The sequence below is a fragment of the Mauremys reevesii genome, linkage group 17 (assembly GCF_016161935.1).
Source record: "Mauremys reevesii isolate NIE-2019 linkage group 17, ASM1616193v1, whole genome shotgun sequence".
Classification (NCBI taxonomy): domain Eukaryota; kingdom Metazoa; phylum Chordata; order Testudines; family Geoemydidae; genus Mauremys; species Mauremys reevesii.
This window is the reverse complement of record NC_052639.1, coordinates 4,180,000-4,187,184: the sequence shown is the minus strand read 5'-3', so window position 1 is coordinate 4,187,184 and position 7,185 is coordinate 4,180,000.

Sequence of the window (7,185 nt, the reverse complement as noted above, 5' to 3'; positions counted from 1 at the left end):
TTGGGAGCTGCGTAAAATGTAAGGTGACTGTGATGAGACCGTGATCGGAGCGGAGGAAGATGTAAACAAACCAGAGAGAGAGAAACAAGTCCCATCTTAAAGGGACAGTGTCTCCTCCTCGCAGCCTCCCCGTCCCCCACGACCGGCCAAGCGGCTGCAGCAGGCACAGAGCTGTGCTAGGAGAGGAGCCCGGACTCCTGGGGTCTCCCTAGGAGGGGCAAGTCCCAGTGCTCAGAGCTGGGTTCTGAACCCAGACTGCTGAGTTCCAGTCCTGTCTCACTTCCCTGCCCTCGCTGGGCCTCAGTTTCCCCATCTGTAAAATGGGGCTAGGAGTTAATGTGTGTAAATCCCACCCCTCACGCACACTGCGTGGGGTTAGCCTGTGCCAACTCGTCCCCTAGCACTGTCACGAGCTTCAGCGCTGCAGGAGGATACCTTGTGTTCCCCACTCCCTACCCACATGCCTTCCCTGGATGAACAGCAAACCTGCTTTCCCCCATCTCCACTGCAAGCTCTGGCTCTGGGCTCTGAAATGAGTCACGGAGGAAAGAGCCGAGTGTGTGCCATCTCAGCACACCGCAGGGATAGAAACGGGCCTCTGGAGCGAAACACAGAACCAGCTTTAACAAACACCTCTTTTGTGGATCGGGTGGGGAGCGCCTAATATACGTTGACTGCTGGGCTGCCCATGCACCTGACATGGCTGATCAGACAAATGGTCACAAGCATGTGAAATCAAGGTCTCCTAAATCCCATGCAAGCGCAGAACCTCACAACTCTGTGCTGTCTTATTCTGTACGGGGAACTGAGAAAGAGGGAACATCTCAAAATGCAGCAGTACTACGGGGCGGGGGGCAGGTCTGCTGCTGCTTGGTGTCCTGCAAATCATATGGGGCACAGACCACCGTCTCTTGGAAAATGTCCAGGGCAGTTGTCAATGTTGCAGAGGCTAAGGCCCAGATCCTCAAAGGTATTTAGCCTCCTAACTTCCATTGCAATCAGAGATCTCGGCCTACATGCCCATTGGATGCTAGCATGTGTAGCGCTAGAATTAAAATGCCAGGCTTAATCTGACCTTCCATTAGAAGTACCAGGACTCTTTCCTTCACTCAATCCCCCCTCCATACCCCCCAGAATTAGAGGAACCAGGGATCTTTCACTGATAATGAAAGTGGATTGGGCCTGGGCTTGTCACTTTATTCTGCAAACTGCATGAAGGCAATGGAAGTGTTTCCCCCTCTCTTTCATGTATTACATTTGGGTCTGTTTTGCATCCTGCAAATTTTGGAAGTCAGAGCAGCTGGCTAAATCTCTACATCTTTCTTGGATGGCCAGTGGGTTACTCCTGGTATAGTTCCAGGCTGAGAGTACACAAAAATCCCCCTGCCTTTAACAAGCCAGCAATTCTGCTAAAGAAATCCTGAGGAAGAGTCATGTGCATGGAAGTGCATTTGTGCTGTGTTAAGGAGGCAGCATGGTGTAGTGGTCAGAGCATGGAATTTGGCGTTCTGGGTCTAATCTTGACTGCCATTCTCTTACTGTGTAAGCTTACCCTATCTGTACCTCAGTTTCCACACTGTAAAATGGGGATTGTAATATTTACTTACCACACAGGGTGAGTTGGGAGGCTCCATAAAGCTCTTTGAGATTCTTGGCTGGAAAGTGCTCGAGAAAGGCAAATATTTTTACTATAACACCTTTCAAAGCACTTTAACAAAGCTTAATTAACAAGAGAACCACTCTCAGATTAACAATAGGTATTTAAAAAAATTCGTACCCATGCTATCAATTACATGTTCAATTAATGAATTTGAAAAAAAATGTAATTTTTTTTAATTTTTACTCTTTATACGGTTTTTGGTGTTTGTTTTGTTTTTCATTTCATTCAAGTCCTGCAGACCTTTGTGTGTGTGTGGGACAGCTTTAAAGAAATTATTTCCTTTTCATTTCTCTTACTTTTCAGTTTTATAAAGGCTTGTTTCTACAAAAATCAAACTTTGGGACCTAATTTCAGCTGCCAGTGTTATTTTTGAGCCTCAAAACATCCCTGTGAAGAAGGTAAATCTTATTATCCCCCATCTTATCTATTGGGGAAACCGAGGCACAGAGAAGCTACACGATTTTCCCAAGGTTATACAGTGAATCAGTGTCAGAGGTCAGAGCAGAATCATGTCTGCCCATTTGTCTGCTATGTGTGTACTTACTGGGCTGGTTTAGCGAGCCTTTTGCAAAACAGCTTAAAGAAATTGCTTAAAGAAGGTGTAACAAGGTCACTGCTTGTAAAATGTCTCTCTGCCTCAAGCCTAAAGCTGCACCTTCAAGTGATGAGCTGAAGAGGGAATATGTTCGTTCTCACTTTACAATTGATCTGAAGGGAAAACTCCAGTGCAGCACAAAAGAGACTCTAGTGATTTCATCTCATGACAGTGAAGACTCAGCTACTCACACACTTTCTTCCAATACAGTAAGAAAAGACGAGACTAGTTCACAATCAGACAGGAAGCTGCCAACTTGTCAGTCTGAAGATGAAGGGTAAAGCACCGGAAATGCAGCTCACTATCTGGCTGCAGGAGGAAACAGGAGCTGCTCTCATTTGTTGCAAGGTACGTCCTAGGGGTTTTAAGAGTGGTTATAACCACAGCAACAGCTCACCAAAGAGGAACCTCCGCTCGGAAGGAAAATGGCAGCTCCCGCAGCGATGGCCCGAGGCCTCGAGTCTGAAAACGGCCAGGCGGCCTCTGACAGTTTCTGCTCACATGACCTCTTTTGGTGACTAGTCCGGGTAGGGGGACCGGCTTTGCTGGATGGAAATAAGGGAAAGAACATGAAAAACAAGCAACAACCCTTATTTTCAAGGTCAGTTAGGGAACCGCCATTCCCCTGAGCCTGTCATGTATTTTTCTGTCAAGTGGACGTTTCTGCTGCCCTCATGTACAATGCAACTGTCACAAGCGTCAATTTAATGTTTAAAATGGTCAGGGGATGTGCCTTAAAATAAGGGACGGGTGCTTGCCCAACGTTTGGCTGGATCAGATGCAGCTGAGGATCAGATTCTCTAGCCCCACAGAGCCAGGAAGCCTGTGTAGCCAGGCCGCGCCCGCTCTGTTTAGCTAGCTTAGCGACGCTTCTAGCCTCCATTCCCAGAGGCTCTGAGTCCCCCACAGGCTTCATGCATTTATCCTCACAACTCCCTGGGAGGCAGGGCAGGGCTGTTACCCCATTGTACAGGTGGGGCGGACGAGGCACAGAGAGATCAAGGTCAGATCTGCCTCTTTAGGCCCCACCGACATTCTCAAAACCGCCTCTCAGCTGCCACCTAGCCCCACAGGCGCCTAAATCCCCATGGTGCCTATTTTTCCACTGGTTGGTTTTTGTTAAGCCACCGAAGCCCTGACACCACCCCACAGCCAATGGGCAGCTTGGTGCCCTCGTTCGAGGCCCCACTCCGCAGGCCCCAAAGCAGGATTCTTCAGTTAAAGGGGGGAGGCAGGTATTGCCAGCAGGGCCCGATCCTGTTAGCAGCGCTTGAATTGTGGGGAAGAAGTAGGGGGACCCTGATGTCAAGTAGCTTTAATTTAAGCCCCAGTGAGAAGGAAGGGGGCCATCAGGCAGAAGGGAGCTAGCCCCAAACAGCAGTAAGCCCCCCCCCCATGCTCCCATCGTTCAAGCACTGCTTGTGGGTGTGCTCTGAGCACCCTAACCGCTGAGACCTGTCAGACCCTATAGCAGGGGGCTGGATCTAGCCCACCCCTAAGTGCGGGGACAGCCAGGGCCCAGGGAAACACTGAGTGGGAGCAGGCGCGAGAGAAGGTTTGGGCTGCTAGGGCACGGCTAGGACAGGGTTTGTGGCTCAGGATCCGGGGCAGGGGGAGTCCCATTGGCAAGTGCACCAGGTCAGCCGCCTGAGCCCCTCTCCTTGGCATTGTCCGCCAGGCTAACAGGCAGCTCCCTGCTCAGCTTGCCAGCTTCTGAAAACCCTTCCTGAGGTGCCTGGCTCCCTCCAGGCCTCGTTTGGGGAGCCAGGGCCCTAGCGTGGGGCTGGGGGATACATTTGGCATCGCAGCACACACGTACTTTGCCACGAGTGCGGGGGCCTGAACTAGATGGCCTCTCAAGGTCCCTCTCAGTTCTATGATACGGGCCTAAGGCAGAGGTTCTCAGACTGTGGTCCGCGGTCCACCAGTGGTCTGTGAGCTCCATTCAGGTGATCTGCAGATAGTTCCCTCTAAGGTGCGCGCCTGGGGGGCTGCACATGAGAGAATGAAGGGCCGCCCACCTAATTAGTGGAGCTGCGCAGGCGTGGCTCCACGAAGTACGTGCCTGGACCCTGGAGAAGATGCACATGTAAGGTGAGGTGGTGGCTGTGGGGGAAAGAGGGGCAGTGGGGTGAGAAGAGGGGGTAGAGGGAATTTGGGACGTGCAGCTCTGCACTGGCCAGAGAAAGAGGCGACTTTCTCCAGCTCCAGGGCAGCCAGTCTTGTTTTGAAGACATCAAGAGACAGAGAATCCCCCACTTCCCTGAGTGGTTTGGTCCCTCACTAATCAAAGTGTGTGACTGCCGTATTTCTAACGTCCACTTGTCTGGCTTCAGCGTCCAGCCTTTCTCTGCTAGATTAAAGCCCTGTAGTACCTGGCACTCTCTCCCCAGGAAGGTTCTTATACTCTCTAGTCAAATCACCTCTCAATCTTCTTCTTGGGGCGCTCCCAGACAGAGCGCTTCGCGTCTCTTCTCCAGCTCTCAGATAATGGTTGTGGCTCTTTTCTGCTCTACCCAATTTTAATATCCTTTAAAAAAACATGGACACCCAAACTGCATGCAGGATTCCAGGGTGCGATGTCGTATACGGAGGCAAAATCACCTCCGTTATCTCATCCACGACTCCCCTTTCTACAGCCACGGATCCCATTAGCCCGGGTGGCCACAGCATTGCACATGGTCAGTTGTTTGAACACTACGACCCCTCCATCTTTTTCAGAGTCCTTGCGCTCCCGGGTACAGTCGCCCATTCTGCGTTCCTTGTACCTAGATGTGTAGTTTTGCATTTGGCCGCATTAAAATGTGTTTTCTGTGAATGAGCCCGGCTTAGCGGGTAGTCCAGATCGCCATGGATGACTGCCCTGTCCTCAGCATTATTTACCACTTCTAATACCCTGCTGGGCAGGGAGCATAGGCCACGCCACACAGCAACGGGATCCCTCGGCTTGCGTTGTACCATGGTGCAGAGAGACAGCACGTGATCATTCAGGAAAGCAGCCTCGCCACAGGGACAGTGAATGGCTCTGGGTATTTTTCCCCTCTCTGCATGCCCAGAGGAGACACCAGGAGCTTGGGAGGATCCAGTGGAGCCGAAGCCCCTCTCTGCCATGTGATCCTTCTGGCTGCACTGCGGCACGGCTAAGCTCAGCGCTTCCACGCACTGGAGCTGCCCGTCAGAGCCACGGAGCTCCTGAGAAACAAACTTTCCAGTGCAACTTGCTGAGCCCAAGCTGCTCCCCATTCCCAGCCCCCTACTGCTAAGCAAGTGGGGCACCAGGGCTGCAGCCCTCCAGGCAGATTGACTTTTCCAGCCTCTTTCCCTACAGACCTTTGGGAAAGAACGGATTGGGAATCTGTGTGCAGAAGTGGCACTGAAATCCTGGCCTGTCTCCAGCAGGGCCAGGTTCTGCACAGGCGTCCCCAGGCCACTGCAATTCCCTACCCCTTCTGCATTCCCACGCGGCTCCATCCTGCCTCACGGGGCACGGGCTGGGACACTCAGCGCCCAGCTCCCTCCTGGGCCTGGGGCACAAGGGAGAGGAGGAGTGCAAATACACACACACCGAGCGAGAGGTTCGCGTGCAAACGCACACGGATAATATCTCAGACACACGCAGCAAGAGGCTCATGAGCACACACACGCACACTGAGTGACGGGCTCGTGTAATTACATCCACAAGCCCTAGGTGAAAGGAGTGTTGGGGTTGCACAGTTACGCACTCACACAGGAGGAAATGCCAGTATTCAGGCTGCCTGTGGAACCTTCATTTGGCCTCCTCCTGCAGGTGCATTAAGGGACAGGCTTTACTTAAATGAGCACATGGGCCAGTGGCACCTCGGCCACTAGAGTAAGGGAGCTGGAGCCAGTTTCCATCGGGCGCCATGTGGGGCAGGGAGGGGACAGGACGGGGGCAGGGGTATGGAAATAGTGTCTTTGTCAGGAAGGTGCAATTGTCTGTATTTCAGCAGCGCCTCTGGCCACGACCTGGGCTCATTGCATTGGGCGCTGCACAGTCCCGCAGCCAGCGAGGCAGAACCGCCCGAATCGCCGCCGTCCAGCTGCCTGGCCGGGCGGGATTTGCAGCCGTGCTGCGTGGTGGGAGCTGAGCTCTTTTGAAAGCCAGGCCCATAAGTGCCGAGCCCAGGCCTGCCCTTACAGGTGCGCCAGAGAGCCAGCCAGGCCCTGTTGCCAACTCTCCTGGTTTTATTGCAGGTGTCAGGACAGTTGGTCTTTTACTTAAAGCCTCAGAGCCTGGAGCCCTGTGGTGCTGCGAGAGGAAAAGGACGTTTCTAGCTCTCACTGTCGTGGAGACCCCGGTGTGACCCCAAAGCTGGAAGGCGAAGGAACAGGGCCCACCTGACTACTGGAACCCCATGACGCAGCGGGATGGGGCTGGGGCTGGCACCTGACTGTCGAATGTTTGGGGTTGGCCTTGGGTACGACACACTGAATCGGGGAGTTTTGCCCCTGGGCAGGAGTTCACTCTGAGACGGAGGGAACAAACCCCTGTGGTGAGCGAGCAGCCGCAGTCCCTATGGCAGAGCTGCCTCTGTGCCCAGCCTCCACACGTGTCACTCGGAGGGGCTGTTCTGCCACCTGGGATACGAGCAATGCCCGCGGTGAGGGCGAGCAGGGCACCTTTGGGGAATGCCCAGGGCAAGTCCCCATTTCCTCCCCACCCCAGGCAGCCAGCGGATTCCCAGCCGCAGACATTGGCACCAGGGACGGGACGAGACGAGAGCTCTGCCCATGCTGGCAGGCCAGGGTAGGGTCACAGGTGGGGTTCATGGGAGGTCACCTAGGGTGGGGCTGGGAGGAATTGGGCACAGACCCAGTGCCCATGGTTACATGTTGCCATGGGGTTCACCTGCCAACTGTCCTCAGGTACCTTCCTCTGCATGACGGGGCAGGGCCCCGCAGGACACGT